Below are 17,447 nucleotides of genomic sequence, written 5' to 3' on the forward strand. Positions count from 1 at the left end.
AATTTATGGCCACGTTTCGGCAATTTGCGGCAGCCCTTCTCTGCCCACACACACACACGCACACACACGGGCACACATGTCCTGTCTATTTTCACATGGCAGTTGACACTTATTTTTGGGCATGTGTCCGAGTTCCCGGCGACCTTGAGGTGCCAGGAACCAGATCCTGGAGCTATTTCGGTTGCCCAAAGTCAACAGAATTTTGGTGAAATGCCAAAATGTATACGTAAATGCGAAGCATTTTGGATGGACGCCAGGACATTAAAGGTTTCTCCTCCTCCACGCATACGCATACGCTTTAATGTGGGCACAATTTCTTTTTTTTAAAGCTTTCATAAATTGCACTTGCCAGCGGCTAATTGGGGAAATATTTGCTTGGCCCATTGAACCATGAATATGGAAATATGCCGGGCAACCCTTACGGCGTAATTTTTGCCGAGCTCAGTGGGTTACAACTACATATAGAAATTTGTTGATAAACCACCCGGGGAGGGATTTGCCTCCGCTGTCCATCGAAAACCCATTAAAGAGCCTAATTAAGCGGCGACAAAGTGGCTAATTGGTTTCGGCCCAGCTAGTAGCGAATCGCATTTGCCGGGCTGCCCTGTTATCTAATTAGCCGCCTATAATTAACGCAAATACTTTGATTAGATTCCCCGGGCGACCGTGCAGCTAAACATCCACTTAAGCTTTTGGGGGAGGTTGGATTCTACTAAAAATAAATGACAGATATTTTTGAAAGAAGTCCATTTCCGGTGGGGGCAGTGACAACTGCCTTAAGCAGGGGCACAACCTATTCAAACAGGATATCCTCATTTGCTGACTGGACTATACGGGGGCCTAAGCAATTTCTGTTTGCTCACATTTGTGTGAAAAGAGCTGGAAGGAGTGGAAAAAGTGTTTACATTTCCAATAGAGGGGGAGTGTATCTCCCATGCTTTTCATCGAATTTATCAATTCACAAGCTTAATCGCCTTGATTTGGAGATTCCGGTCTGCCTATCTCATTACGGCTTACGGCAAATCGAATTCGCTTGAAATTTTCATAAAATATTCCTGAAATATTCCCTAAGCTGTTCTCCCTCAAGGACTTTGACCCATATCGCCTTGCGCCAAGCAAAATCCTTTTATGCCCGGCCCCAACACATGCAGACAGCCACCATTCAGGTAATGGTCGTGTTACAGTTTTTTGGCCATGATTTTTTATGCGCAAATTATGCACAAAGTTGGCAAGGGGAAACAAAATTGAGAGAGCTGCGCCAAATAGCCTCCTAAAGGGCTGCAGCAAAATTCAAAATTAATGCTCGACTTCTCCTCCAAAAAAACGACCGGCGAGAAGGCGTAACCCGACCGACCGATACCGCCGGCGCTCAATTATTAAAATATTATTTATTATCCTGGGCATAATGGCCAGCACGTGACTGGTCTGTATTGCCGGACTGGCGGCTGACCACTTAAAGCGTGATTATCTATAATGAATATGCGATTCGAGGGCCGCCCAAGAATTTTCCCATTAAATATTAACACAATGTGTGCGGTGCGGTCGAGAGCGTGGTTCAAATTTATAATGAGTCCGTAAATCAGTCACTCAATGGGACCGCTGTAAAGTACTAATGGCACTTTACAACAAAATAAAACCAAGAAACAAAAAAATAAAACAATTATACCTATAAATATACTCGTAAAATCCCAGACCCTTTGCCAAAATATCTGCGGCACAAAACCAGACCTAATTTAAGCCCGAAGCGTAATTTACTCTTGGTCAGCCAGTTCTTTCAACGGGGACATTCTATCGTCTTGGCCGAAACTTTTCGCGTTTTTCCTCTTACTCGTTTAATTTCATTTATTATCACTTTTATTGTTTTGCCAATTAAAAAGTTTGTGCATTTATTTTGTTCCTTTACACTCTGTTTGTCACCGGCAGCGCTGCGCGGCTGCCGAATTTAAATTTAAAATGCGATTTAAGCCCTCTGGTCGACAGTCAGCGAACGTGGAAAGTTTGCAGCCAACTTTTAATTAGTGGCATCCAACATAAATAAGCCTGCGAACCAGGTGAAAGCTAATTTTCTATTCATGCACATCATCGCTGGCCTTTAGCCATTAAAGCTGGCTTAAATCTGGGCTCCTTCTTCATGTTGGCTTTGATGCTGTGCTGAAAGCCAGATTCTAGTGATGAAAAATCTTCAGGCAACAAGAGGGCCAAAGAGCTCTTTTACCATTTCCCAAAAATTTTTAAGGATTGTGTTTCCTGGTTTTTATAAAAGTTTGATTTACCAAAACGGCTAATTTATCAAAGAGAAAAAACTACTTTGTATTTTTAATAAAATTAAGGTAAACACTGACTTATCTTTATTACTTTTGAAAACTTATGGGAGCAAAACTTTTTATGGATATCTTTTATAACAAATTTCTAGCAAAGAGTCATTTAAACTTTGGCCAATAAAATATACAGTTATAGATTCCATTTTTATATATATTTCTACCCTCGCAGGGTCTTTTAAGTTTATTCAGAAGTTTGTAACGCCGAATCATTTCAAACTCTATAAATCATATATATTATTGATCAGCGTCTTAAGACGAGTTCTTTCAGCTGTGTGAGCACAAAATTGAATTTTTTCCAATATTTCGAAATTTTGAAAATTTTATAAGGGGTTACATCGTTAAAATTGTAAACATTTAATCAAAATGTTATTTTGAAATTTAATATGAAGATTTATAAACATATTAAAAGCTTGCACAGAACAATTTTCCGAACTAAAATTAGTGAATTTTTGGCTAAGTTATGAGGTTTTTAAACTTTGATTTTGTCGAAAAAATTGTCATATAAAATTATTTATATTATCGAATATTTAAAGCTTAGTTATAATTGATTTTGTTTTGATCTTATAATTTAATTGCTAAACTTGCTTCTTCACTAAAACTTTTTGTTGTAAACGATTTTCCTATTCTCTCACATGGCGTATACTTAATTTAATGGTTTTCACGTTAAGTATACGCAATGTATGTAGATTTATCTTAAATCGAAGACTATATAATTGCCTTTCAGGGGATTCGAATTTTAGACGGAAGCTTTTAAACATATTAAAATCTTTCCGCCCATATAAATTGTGTATATTCTTGATCAGCATTTAAAGCTAACACGATCTAGCCATGTTTGAAAAAATAATACATTTTTTAAACATTTTTCAAAATTGCATAATTTTATAAGGGGTAACATCCTTAAAATTGTCAACAATTAAAATTAAAATTGAGTATGCAGATTTATTAACCTGTTTAATACAAATACAAAACAGCTTTCCGAATTAAATTTAATGATTTTTTGACTTAATTATGTGTAGTTTAAACTTTGATGTGTCGAGAAAAATTCTCATTTAGAAAAATGTCGGTAATTATAAATTCAAATAATGCAAATATATTCATAAGTAATGCAAATATATTATAAAATATATATAGATTATGATTAATTTCCGCTTTGATCCTATAACTCAATTGCAAACTGCAAGGGTATATAAACTTCGGCTGCCCAAAGTTTACTGTTTTTTGTTGTAATAATTGAAAAGCTCCTTGATTTTTTCTTGATAAATTCATTTGCAAGCCATATTATTGACATATTTAAGGGGTAATAAATTACTATATGTCCATCATTGATTTCCGACTTTATGCCAAGAAATCGGAAAGCAAACTACTCTCTCCGTCTTTGGCACTTGACCATCTATCAGCTATTGAGATCTGTGCTGGCACCTCAGCCAACTAAATCAAAAACTAACCCTGCCAAGTCACGAGAGCTCTCTTAACTCTTCCGTTCTCAAGGATGCGACCAGAGGGACCAGGCAGAAATTTCATTGCGATTTTATACGAGTTTTCCACTCGGAAAACTTTCTGGTCAATGGCGGCGCCAAAATATGCGACACACGCGCCGACACCGATTGTCCTGCGCCTCCACCCGCCTGGTGGAGTGTCCTTTCGGGCAGGATCTCTCTCGCGCTGTGACAGTTTTGCAGGCTATAAAGCGACGCTGGCGGCACATTCCGCGCTGCCGTTCCGGCCCAGTAGTAAACAAATTAATCCAATTTTGCCAGAGAGCCGGAGGCACGCGGTCCGGACGGAGGTCGCGGTATAAATTAAGTAATTAAGACGATTGCGGGACTCCTAGTTGGGTTAATTGAGACTCTGCCAATGCGTTTATATGCTCACTCTCCTCAATTTCCGCTGCGTCCCATTTAATTAATTTGTTTTTGAACTCGCGAATTTCGGAAAATTTCGAATCTCGGAAGCCCCCACATGGTGCCACACAAGGAATCAAAAACAATCTACAGAGTATTAAGATTTCATAAGTGGATTACTTAAAATGGCGGGGAGAGAGAGCGCGAGGCAAATTAATCAAAATTAATCGCTTTTTGCCAACAAACCTGAAAGTAATCTGCAGCACACAGGGCGTATGGGTAACGCACTCCGGCACTCTCTCCTAAGAAACTGAAACTGGCGGCCAAAATACTTTTAAGTGCTCTGCAGCCGAGAGGACTCATTACGGAAATTGCTTTACACAGACCGAAATGAGCTCAGCTCGCATTCCGCATTCCATCTCGCAGCTTTTTCGGCTTCAGATGCCGGCAGTCGGTAGTAATTTTCTGAACAGAAAATGCCAGTCGGCAAGTCGACAATCATATGCTTATTGAAGTGGGACGCGGTCTCCGCTTTCGACTCTACTTTATCAAATGAATAAGTAAACAAAACAGCAGCAGAGCAGAGTCAGAGCCATTAAGGATACCTGGCTTAAAAGGCAGAGGTCCGGCCAGGCTCATGAATACACATGAGAAGCGGTTGAGGTGAAACCGAAATGAGAATTCCAGGATATTAGCGTATCAAGGATATATGCTTAGTGGGTAGAGTAAATGTTTTGGTATTTCAATTATGGCCTACTTGAATGTATTCAATGTGGGGAGAGTTTCTAGAAATGCTATCGGTTTGGTTTCTGCCAAATATATACAAACAGAAAGATCAAATAGCAAACTAAGGATACTTTTAAGGTCGATTCCTGGTCATAGAAGTCTATAAAAGTCATTAAATCTAAGTTTGAAGTCAGCTTAGACTGCAGAAAACTTATTTTAAATTATAATAAATATTTATAAAAGAAAAGTTGAACAAGTTTAAACTTTAAGCTAATAGTTTTCTTATTTTTTTCCCCTTGTGTTGGCTCTTTTCCTTTTTGTCATTGCTCCATTCCTTTGACATCCATCCCACTGTGCTGTCTGTCAGGCAAGGCAAAGGGAACCCATCAGGATGCTACAAGGAGCAGGATGCTTCTGCTGCCAGACACGGTACACCCCCGCACGCCTTTTTCATTTTCGCTCACTCACAAGACAAGCGGCTCGACTCTGGCGGTTTTCCTCTTGGTTTTTCCCAAAGATCCTGCCGCCGCCCTCCTGTTGACAGTGCGGCTGTTTGTTTATTGATTTTGTGTTTTCTTTTTTTTTCTTTTGGCGTTGGCGGTGGTGATGGTGTGGTGGCCTGTGTGTATGGAGATTGGCAGTGATAGCATTCGAAATGATATACACGCCACATTAAATGGATTATTTAATGTTGTCACTCACGTCCGTATGCCGAGCAAATGATGCGTACGGCAGATAGCCCCCAAGTGCCCCGGGAACTGGGGCACAATGTCGCCTCGCATGCCACGATTTTACCAGCGGGAGTCATTTCCATTTGTCTTGTGCCCCGTCGCGCTGTGTTCATCGCTTCGATTCCTGACTGAAGGAGGTTAAAGTTGATTGTGCTTGAAATTGGTCGGTCTCGCTTGATGCCCCACTTGGTTACTCATCTTAATTGAGGGCACGCCCTGTCTTCTTTTCGATTTCGGAGCCTCTGACAGCCCACACCTGGTGACATTGCCGCCTTCTCATATCGTATGTGTAAGTATATGCCCACGTAAAGTGTTTAAGAAAAAATGCAAACATCTCAAAACATGAACAGGATATTAAGAAAGTGGTTCAAGATAAACATACTTTTTGTAAATGAGTTTCATAAGTTTTAATGATTTTGTGTTTACATTTTTGATTAAATTACATGGAATTCTTAAGAGAATACATAGTGTATTTAAGGTAACATAATGGGAATTCCAGAGATCACGATTAATCTCAATCAAAGCCATATGCGAGTGAAAGGACAGTGAAAGGATTATAATTATGTACAATCAAATATTGTACGACTCTTGGTCAGGGCTCATTTCGGCTCATTCGGCCCAAGATTCGATATTAACTCAATGCGTCCATCAAAACGCAGAGCACACACATCGAAGGGCTGACTTCTGGGCCAGCTTATCAGCCGGTCTTAGGGCATTTGAATTGATGCCCGGCATGACTGGCTGACTACTAATTAAACCAAAGGGCAAAGGACTCGGGCTTAGGTTCAGACTACGACTACTCCTACGACTGGCCACAATTCTGGGGGAATCACTCATCTGCCTGCGATTATAATTAACCGCATTATTCAAGTTTATCGAGTGCGCACTCCGCACACGCCCTCAATAAATAATGAAAACACACAAACGGAAAGGCAGCACTGCGGCCTAAGCACTCAGGGCTTAGCTCTTGATCTACGAGTTGGAGCCGACTAATGCTGCCTATAGCCACATATCCTCGTACAAGGACCTTATATTTATATATATATGTGTACGTTCTCAGGCCATGAGCCGCGCATTTGTAGCGCAAAATAATGAGGACAGGCGTAGGAGCTCACTCCGCTAAACAAAACTTCCAAGAGAAGGAGCTTCATAAATCAAAGGACATGTTCATAAATAAATAACGCGAATTTAAGCACTCGCTGAAGGAATTGTTTATGCTTATATAAGCACTTGAAATTGCCGACATGGTGTATCAAAAATTTATAGAAATATAAAGCCCGTTATCCTGCAACACAAAAGCGCATCCTGAAGCCAATTGTATGGCAATTTCAGGCTTTCGGGCAGCTCATTAGTGCAGGATACTCCGGCTTCCGGTTACAACCAGGACAAGGCAAAAGTCAAATTTGCTTTCAGTATTTCTCAGGCTATCAAAGATGCCGGAGTGAAGATTTTGCCAAGAATTTCGGTAACCTTAAACTGACATAGTATAATGGCTTTCAGCAAGATGCAGCAGCCGGACAAGGAAAAGGCTCTTTACATATTTCATGAATATAATATTTGATCGTTTCTGGAGTCTCTAGCTACTTTAAGAGGCTGGCCGAGATTAAATTTAAACTAGAAACCAGCTTAACTCAAATAATATGACTTAAAGCCACATTTGATTGCTACAAGCTGTGTGTTTTTTGCTTTATTAAAATCCAGCCGCTCGTGCCGCGTTAATCCGACACAATTGGCCATTTAATGACACACAGCCACGGACGGCTTTAAAGAGCCGTAAAGAAAAAAGGAAACTGGGATAAGAAAAAGCCGAAATAATAAATATTAATGGCGGCTGAGGGGCCCCCAATGGCCATTCCACTTCCGCCTTCTTTTAGGCGAGCCCCAAAACTTTGCTGCCTCTGTCTCTCCCTTTTGAGCTCCTAAAATATTTATTTATTCACGCACTCGCACTCACCCGGGGCATAATTTGCACTAGAGCACTTATTGTTGTTAATCTGCTCATGGAAAATTTAATTAAAGCAATGGTTTACTTGGGGAGAATTCAATTTATGACGGGTTCCGGCATCAATCATGCATGGCCAGTGACACCACAGGGCTTCGCATGCCCACGCCCAAGGTCTACGCCTCACTGCCTCCTTAAAGTCCTGGCCCCGAAAGTCCTTCGAGCATGAAAATGTTGCAAATGGCATTTTGAGAGCACAGACCCAGGACATCGGGCACAGGGCATTGGCCATCCCGGCTGAATTTAATACCTTTTCAACGTTCAACACTTTAAATAGGAAACGCCTTCGCATAATTGCTGTGCGAAGGCGCAAAGAGCATTTTAATTAAGTGAGCCTGGGTGGGAATGAAGGATGCTGCAAGGAGTGTGAAATGGCCCTGGAGAAAACGTGATAACCATTTTCAGTTTAATCAGCAGTCACTTACCCATTTATGAAATTTTACTAGCCCCAAAAAAAGCCGAGAAAAAATAGAAAGAAGAATGAAAAATATGCCCCTTGGCTAAGTGGAATTGAATGTTGTTAATCCGACAATATAAAGGTGTTGAGTACATGATTTTCTTTGACAACAATGTGCGGGGAATAACCGCCCCCAAAAGAGTTACCCAAAGTCCTCAAGTAAAACTATATAATCTGACCCAAAAGTCCGGCAAACAACAAACTTCCAACTCTTTCTCGCCGACACACACACAGACTAAGCCCTCAGATTGTTGCTGGTTATAGTAACATTATCTGGAGGTCGCTTTACGGCCAAATTGTGACAGGAACTTGAGCCAAAATGGATGAAAAGTTATTAACAACAATTTAGCTCTTTTCGGGTTAGGTCCCAGGCATAATTATTGCATCGCCAGCAGGGGTCATAAGCGAACAACTTTTACCTGAGCTGAAACCAGGAACCTGAAATGGTGAAAAGCTGGACAGCTGGGGAACTGCAACCGAAAGTTTGTGGCTCTGTGAATGCTTTTAAAGCCAATCGCATTACGTCCGGTTCATCTTTGCTTTGCACCTTATTTTCTCCTGACTTTGACCGGACTTACTGCAATTGAAGGGACTCCTGGGAGGGGACCAAATTAAATGGAAATGCCAAATGTTTCTGTGAAGCGAAACTTCTCGGAAAATTTAGTTAGATTCCAGAAGCTCGTAATGAAGTCAAGCTCTGATTTGTTTCTTAATTGCTGTTCCAAAAGATAGTTGTAAAATCATCTTCCAGGAAGTTATATCAATTAAACATTTTAAACTGTTTTAGATATATTTCAAGAGTTTTAGTTTATGAATTAATTTGATTTCCGGAATTCAGCACTAAATAAAAGAGTGAAGCCAAGTAGAAGATGATGGAAGTTAATTTAATTCAGGACAGAGATTTCCTCCTTCATCCGATTGAAGATTATCGAAGGATGCGTAGCATTTGCTAATTTAATTGATATAAATCCAGACAATAAAGGCGAGACGGAGATTGCCATTTAATTTTACAGTGCACGCTTATTCATCAGAATCAGAATTGGGCTTTGTTTGTTTTGAATTTTCATTTTGTGAACGAGCAATTATTTTACCGAATAATTGATTTTTATTAGATCTACGTCGGCTTGGGAAATTAATTTTCCCTCCAACATTTTCCCCGCATTTGTCACCGAGAAAAACAGCAAAATCCAAAGGACCTAAAAACGACGACGACGAGACGGAGGAGACGGAGAACTCCGTAAGTCATATATAACATAGCGATAGCGACGTCTTTTGCTTCCTTTGTTACCACTCTGCCCCCTGGTATTTGCCCTTTAACCTCTGACTCTCCCCGTCTCCTTCCTCCTCCTTCTCGGCAGCGGAGCGTGGCCCGTGTCATAAATCAGCTTTGTTGCATTTAAGTCGGTGCCAACAAGCTTCCAACAATGGCAATCAGCTTAGGAACAATTTTTCGCCCACTGAGATTTATAGATTTGCATTGCTTTTTAAAAGTATTTTTTTTTTTTTTGCTTGAATATTCTTTAAAATCCATTAGAGAATATATATTTTTTCTATAAATTTAATAACTTGTAATACAATTAAACCTGAAATTTAAAATTTAATGTAATTTCTAAACTTTGCATTGTTTTTATTCCTTGTTTAATCCTTATTAAGTGTATTTTTATTTCCTTGCTGGGTATTATAATTTTATTAAGAAGCTTGTAACGCAGTGAAGGAGTCATTTGCCATCGATCTAGATATGTCCGATAAAAATTTAATTTTTTCAAAAGTTTCGAAAATTTCAAAATTATGACTTCGAAAGGAATCACTTCCGACCGTATAATTCATATATATTCTTAATCAGTATGAACAGCCCAGTTTATCTAGCCATGTTCGGCCAAAAATATAATTTTTCAAAATGCTCGAGGTTTTTCAAATTATATAATTGGTTTTTACATCGCTAAAATTGTCAAAAATTAATGAAAACTTCAACTTTTTGAAAGTTAATAATTAGTATGCAGATTTATTGGCCTATTAATAACTAGCATTGAGCATTTTTCCAAATTAAAATTTATGCATTTTTGTGTCCTGAGTTTTTTAAACTTTGATTTTGTCGTAAAAAATTTTCATAAGTTAAAATATCTTAAACCTGGTTATGAACTATTTGCAATACGATTTTAAAATTTAATTACAAATTGCAAGAGTATATAAACTTCCACTTCCCGATGTTTGATTTCTTTTTTTGTTATGTTACTAATGGCTTATTTAACCTCAGGCCAGAATAAAAGATTGCAATTAAACATTAGAAAAAATATGACAATAAGCTGCTTAATGATTTAATGTGTACATAATATATACACCTTTTCATAGAAAGCTCACCCTCTTGATTGAATAATGTATCCTATTTTATGCTTGTGGGTTGAGAGCCACCATCAACTTTTTTAATTCATAAAATGTGGCACCTTTAATATTTATATTTATATAATTTCAGATTATGTATATTTTAACATTTTTTGTTAGTTTAACGTATTTAACATTAAACAGTATTTAACACTTTAATTACTATTTAAAACTTTGCTTGATTTAACTTCCTTTTGCTTCAGATAATTCCAGCTATATTGTTGGTAAGACTGTTCACAATTTCACAACCGAACAGGACCAACCGCATGACCAACCGCTCTCATCGGAATCGCGTTCGAGACTAAAGGGAGCCTCGTCACCGACATCGGGATGCTGTTAGCTAATGTTTGGGAAATTTCCTAACAGAGCTCTGCAAACAATCGCTGAGTACTGTTATGTGGTCTCTGGAAAATGGCATTAGAAAATATTTCAAGGAAAACGATTGAGGAAAAATCTATATTTAGAAAACTGTTATTTCATGATGGGCAATAATACGTAAAAATATATATATAATACGTAATTCATATTACGTATAAGACGCGTGGTCATTGACTTTAATGACCCTTCTCTTTTTTTATTTTGCCGATACAAACTTAATGCATTGCATTGATGCGGAAGCAGGCATTAAAGCTTTATGCTGATAATTCCGGATCCAGGCACCCAAGATAAACCCAATCATAATTGATGAGTGCGAAAATGGGACAAGTATCATGTGCCAGCAGGACATTTATCATATCTCCGGGAGGCCGGCAAGAGAGTCCGGTAACTTTTGTGCGACAGCAAAAATTTAGGAAGCCATAAGTTCTGTCCTCTGCCATACATCAAATATGCTTGGCTGCCTTTTGCAGCCAGCCTGCCGACCGGCAAAATGTACGGCAATAGTTGACAAAACATCTGCAGATTAGTTCCCTTGCCGACAGAGTGTGTGCGGAGTGTGTAGTGTACCATGTATGTACATGTGTCACACCCAATAAAGAAGTGCTTACTGGGGAGACTCTCAAAAGATTAGCACACAAGACCTAATAACCCGCCCGTATCTCTCAGGTAACGTTGTGCCGAGTCATTTTAAATCACTTTACACTCCTCTTCACATGTAAAACCGAGTGAGGAACTTTCCCCTTAGCCCCCGTAACTGTGATGAAATTTCAGTTCTAGCCAAGTAATTCCAGGAGTTACAACTTTTTGGCAGCTACACAAATGGCACAAAAACGTAATGAGTCTGCAGAAACAAAGGCATGAAGTAATTTGAAGCCAGAGCAACGAGTACTTTGAGGTTTAATGCCACTCATTTGTCTGTGTTTCCATCAATAAAAGAGCATAAAAAACAGAATCTAACGATTATATACTTGAAAGGAAGAAAATTGATTATAAAAACTTTACATGCAACTTTAAACTAAGTAAAGCTTTTCAGCTTAGACAAAAAAATACCATGAGTTGCTATAATTATCATTGCGCCTATAGATAAATCCCTGCTGCATATGGACCTCATTTTCCATCACCTTTTTTTCCAACGCTGTTAATTTGTATTTTCTATTAATTACTCGCATTCAGTTGTCAGAAAACAAAAAAATTGTTAAACGCTTTACGCACAATTAGGCAGTCAGCCAGAAGACGTGTAAAGTGCGTGCCAATGAGCATTAAATAAATATTTGCACGATAGCTGGGATAAACAGACAGAGTCTGAGAACAAGCTGCCAAGACGTGCCAAACATTTAATACTATTGCACGTCGTTTGGCTCACAGGACGAGCGACAAGGAGCTGATAATGATGACGATGACCTGGCCCCCTTGGTGGCCACTGTCCAGGTTCCATGACTATGCCCATCCGTTCTTTTTCACTCTCTGTGCTCGTTTTTTCCCTTCCTCCCTTCGTTTTTTTGTTGACAGCATAATTACGTTGATGACAGCCGTTCGACAGCGGGAATGGCGAAAAGGGAGTCGCCTCTAGACTCTGAGCAAACACAGACACTGCAGTGAACATGGACGTGGGGACACACTAGGCACCAGGCGCCATTAGACGACCCCCGGAGACTGTGTTCAGAACACAGATACATATATACACACTACGTGCAAAACAGGTGCTCTGGCGGTCAACCATAATGTAGTGGAGAGCACAATAGTCGACTATAAATAGAGAGTGTAGAGCTCCTGGAGCACTCCCGTAGGATTAGCAACGAGAGCGCTGTGCTGCACCGGCTGCATATCGTACCGGGCAGATCGGGGACTCCCCCAACTGTGTGTGCAGAATGACAAACGGCACTGCATTAGTTAAAAATCCCAGAGAACTCAGTGGCATTTCCCTTGCAAATAGGAAACACGATTCGGTTCCGGTTTGCTTCGGCCCAAGGCCAGTTCTTTGGAAATTCGGCCAAGTAAACAGGGCAAGTAAGTGCTTTTAAGTTTATATTTTCTTGAAATCCCCCTGAGAGGGATGGAAGGATATGATTCTTACGAAGAACATGACCAGCTCAAGTGGAATTTTAATAAATTTAAGGTAAGTACGTTGGTATTTGAAACTTGGTTTATTAAGAAGATATTTCTCAAAATATTTATTTATTATTATATATTGTAAATTTTATATTTAAATCATCTTGAAATCCTTTCAATTTAATGCCAACCGAGCAGCTTCTTAACATTTTTTATTATCTTTTAAGACAAACAATGACCTCTTTTACTTCCATTTTATTTTCCCATTCATATAACCAGAAAATCTTTCTCTAATTATTGTTGTCTCAGTCAAGGATCTGTGCAAGTAGACCAAACAATTGGCAAACTTATTTTGTATTATTTGCTGTTAATAAACCAAAGGCATTTCCCTTTTGCTGTATTTGCTTTACCAGCAATTGATTTGTGGTCAATTTCCCAATTGTTTCGAGTGCTTGTGTTTAATTTATTTCTTTTTAGTTTTCGTAAATTCCACTGTGCAATTTATTGGGCTGCCAGCAATTAAAGTCTGGCCAAGTGCCCAGTACCAAGTGTCCAAAACTGGCAACAAAACTACAAATGCCTGCGAACAAATATAGATATGGGTTTTGGGGGGAAAACCGCAGAGAACCCACACTCAAACAGACACACACACACTGGCCCATAAACAATCGAGAAAGTTTTCTTCTGGGTAAGTGGGAAAGTTTGTCCTGCCGCCACAACAATAATCGTGGTAATGGGCTGTCTCATAATAATGCTAATGATGCCTGTGGGTCCTCGTCCCTGGTCTGCAATAGCCAAGTGAATTTGGAGCCTGTGACACGCCCAGCAAATTATAACTGCCTCCAGCAAAATGAGAGAGTTTCAATTTCCTTCGCGACGACAAACCCCACATAACTAACTGTGCAATTTTCCCATTAGTCCCTGCGCCTGCCGATGAAAACTTCTTAATTGTGCCACCGCCACCACACAGACAGGTCTGGCTGCCTGGGAAAATGCAGAAGATGCAATCAAACTTTCGCTTTTGGCTAGGAAAAGCTGCAACTTTTAGCCCGGTTATCAAATCACGGCCAATTAGAGTACTTGGAGAATGCGACAAAGGGACCTCAAGAGATGTGTAAGGCTTTGCCGTGGCACATTTCCACGAAGCAGGCAGCAGGATCCTCAAAGTCGGCAACAATTAACAACACAGCCAGGACGAGCAAGCAACAGGATGGAGCCTTGAATTCAAGGAAGCCAAAGAAAAGTTATATCAACATTACATTCATTTGAAACACTTATGTTTCAAGATATTTCAATTAAAATGAACTACCTCAGTAACGTAGGTTGGCTTATTTCGTAGATGTAATGCCTGGGCCTAATCTACATAGTTTAATGAAATATGGAAATCCTTTCGTATGTTCGCCGAAAATTCATACTCATTCAGCAATATGCAAATAAGCGTTGAATCCCCGCAGCTTGCTTGCAGCTCTCGTTGGCCGTTGATTTTCAATGTTCTGCTAAATATGCAATTCCTTCAAACGAAATAAAAACCCGTGCGAGTACACGACCGGAAGTTGAGTTGCTCTTTCCCGCCGCCATTGTTTTGCTGGGTTTAGCGTTAGTTTTCCCCGCCCATTCGCCATTTTTCCCCCTGTGGCGAACGTGTGCGGAATTCGCAAGCTGTAAAAAATTCATTTTCCCTTCACTCCACAAAACAGTACAAATTGCGTTTCCAACTCCGGAATAGTCGTTTTTGGGCGCGATTTAACCCACGACGCACTGCTGTGGCATGCGGCTTTAAGCTCTTACCTCAAAAGAGATTGCCGGCTGCCAGACGACTGTCATTTGCATAAAGCGCACTGACCAGCTGAAACCGGACGAACAGGGATCACCAGCAGCAGCAGCAGCAGCAGCATTAGGACTTAGTCCTGGCCAAACCCAAATCATAAAACACATGTCGCCCATCGGCCTCACACAAAAAAAGGGAAGCAGTCCGTGCCTTGGGGTTCAAGTAGGAAAAAGAGCAATCCTCTTCAACCGGTCGGTCTGTAGCTTTGTCATAAATATGTCAAAAGGGTCTTCCGAAATGGCAAATCTGCGATGGGCTCGGGGATAACAGAAATGTGAACCATATTCGATTTAAATACTCGCTTTTTTCTTCCACATTTAAATTGTCTACCCAATGGCCAGTAAATCTTGTCGCATTTTAAATAAATTAAATGGCGATTTAAATGATCCCCATGAATCGTATTTAAATATTTGCTGGCTTAGCTTTTTTTGGTTTTAGCTTGGTTGCATTTCCGTATCTTTGCGAAATATTAAATTAAATTAGTGTATCTTTATGAATTCAATTTAAAATTTTCATTGAGAGTTTAGAAAACGTTTTTGCTTTGAATGAAAATCACTTACTCCTTTCTCTTTTTGCATAAATAAATATAAGAATATATATATCAAAGAACATAAAACTTTCTCTTTAGGTTCAAACGCTAATAACGTTTGTCGCATTTAAGAATTGTATATATTTAACTTTCCTTAACCCAAAACCATTAGCTTTAAAAGTCTACCCACATTCCTTAACTCTTTCACAGTCACAACAGTCAATAGCGGCTGGAAAAGCAAATTAATTTGGCTTATTTACCAAATGCATTACTCAATACGGATCTGCGGCGCAAAACTTGGATGTAAATTAATTTGCGTTAATTGTTTTTACTTGTGCTCGGGCAAAAGTTTTGGTTTACATTTCCCCCATCTTCCGCCACTCTAGCAGTTACAACTATATAAAGACCAGGAGGAAAAGTGCCTGGGAATCCTGTTGCGGCTAGCTGGGAGCTTAATGAATTTTCCCGTTCTCAATCCAACTTGAATGGCCTTGAGTTTAGTTCGCCAGCTTCCTGTTTATGGCACGACACGCTCGCCTGAGAAAGTTTCGACATTATCCTCGGATCTTGAGAAGGGAGTAAAGAGAGAGAAGGGCTTTCGGGTCTAGCTAGTCCATATCCGGACAGGGGGTTCGTCGTCTGTCTGTGTCACTCAAATGATTAAAGATTTGGTTTTATGGCCGTGGCCGCTACTTTCTGCTACAATTTATCAAAGTTTCAAGGTTGCCCACAACAGTTGTAAAAACTTTGACATTTTGTTTTGAGGCCATAAAATTTCTAATTTAATCAACTTTAAGTTGGCTTGTGCATCACTGAACCGATGACCGACCCCTATATATTTATTGGTAAGTTCAAGTCTTCCACAATTCACGGACAGTCATAAAAATAAGCTCAATAGTTGGCCCGGGGGGTGTTTTTACGTAGCGTCCTTTAAATATTCAATAGTCGGTCTTTTAGTGCGATAATCTAAGGTCATGAAAAGGAGCCCATCAAAAAATGATTGATGATCATTTCGGACTTGCTGAGTGGCGGGATCACCCTACGAGTCGAGGTGGTTCTTGGTTTCGCAGTCAGAAAGTCATTAAAAATATTCTTTGTAGCTTCAAAAGCAGGAATCTTTTTACGGTGTGAGTTTATTTAGAATGGGGTATATTGGTTTCATGTTTATTGGTCATTTATCTAATTATTTGTTTATTTTATTTGTTTGTTTATTTATTTAATACCTTCTTCTCATTAACTTAGTGTAATAATAAAATGTAATGTATTTATTACAAATTCTTGAAGATTTACAATTTATTCCCAGAACGATCTTCTGGTACTCCATGGTCTTTACTCTTGATTAAATCAATTTTACTTCCTTTTATTTGGAATACTTTATCAAAACTTTCTGTACTTCATAATGAAGTTGTGAAAAGTCTGAGCTTGGCGGCAGCCCTTTTTTGGTAACCTGTCATCAGCTGACAGCAAAAGCGGTTTGTCATTCAACTAATTAGTCTGAAGAGGATTCTCGCGGAAATGCAAGTCAGAAAATGAGAGAAAAAAAAACGAAGAAAAAAAACAGAGAAAATGAGATGTCAAAGAGGATGTCTAGAGGAAAATAACTTCATTTTGATTCCTGTGGGTTAACGCCACTCATTTGATAATCCGTAAAGGAAAATGTACAAACTTTTGAGGGATTAGAGAATGAAACATGATACTGAAAACAGTTCAATTTACAAAAAGCTGCTACTAACTATAAAATTCTCTATTGCTAATTTGCACATTTTGTATTATTTTGATTGATAGACACCTTTGACTCCTACACCTTTGACCAAAACTTTTTTCCTTGAAAATTAATGACATGCAGCAGAATACATAGTAAATCATTTCCAAAGCTGTCATCCTTAGTTCACTTCACTTGCAGAAATTTAGAACTTTAGGAGGCATAAATATGTGAAAAGATTTCCATAAAACAAAACTTCAATTAGTTTTCAGGGAATATCTGGCATGATGGTTTATAATTTCCGCACGGATATGAGACACTCATGAGGGAAGCTTCGTTCCAAACACCAAAAAAAAAGTAGTAAAACCAAGTTAACCAACTTAGGTTTTAGGAAATTTTCTAAGCAACTTTAAGCGAAACTAAAAGTCGCATTGAGAGAATCTATTAAGCGCCTGTCGGATCTGAAAAAGCCTTTAATGAGCAGCTGCAACTTGTTGTCAGCAC

The 17,447-nt window shown here is 39.2% G+C and overlaps 1 protein-coding gene across 2 annotated transcripts in view; it reads right to left on the bottom strand.

The window, feature by feature from the left end:
* The window catches only part of mtt (mangetout), a 102,030-nt gene that overhangs the window by 55,361 nt on the left and 29,222 nt on the right, over positions 1–17,447 (bottom strand). Inside the window, exon 1 of one of the 2 annotated variants that reach the window (XM_086830329.1) lies at positions 10,437–10,763. The exons of the other annotated variant lie outside the window; for it this stretch is intronic. The gene's annotated coding sequence lies outside the window, so the exon portion shown is untranslated. Of the gene's footprint in view, positions 1–10,436; positions 10,764–17,447 lie in introns of those variants that run through there. 2 annotated transcript variants of the gene reach the window in all.

Source organism: Drosophila serrata, unplaced genomic scaffold (genome assembly GCF_035046125.1).
Source record: "Drosophila serrata isolate PLE 108 unplaced genomic scaffold, ASM3504612v1 contig_240, whole genome shotgun sequence".
In the NCBI taxonomy this organism is placed as follows: Eukaryota; Metazoa; Arthropoda; class Insecta; order Diptera; family Drosophilidae; genus Drosophila; species Drosophila serrata.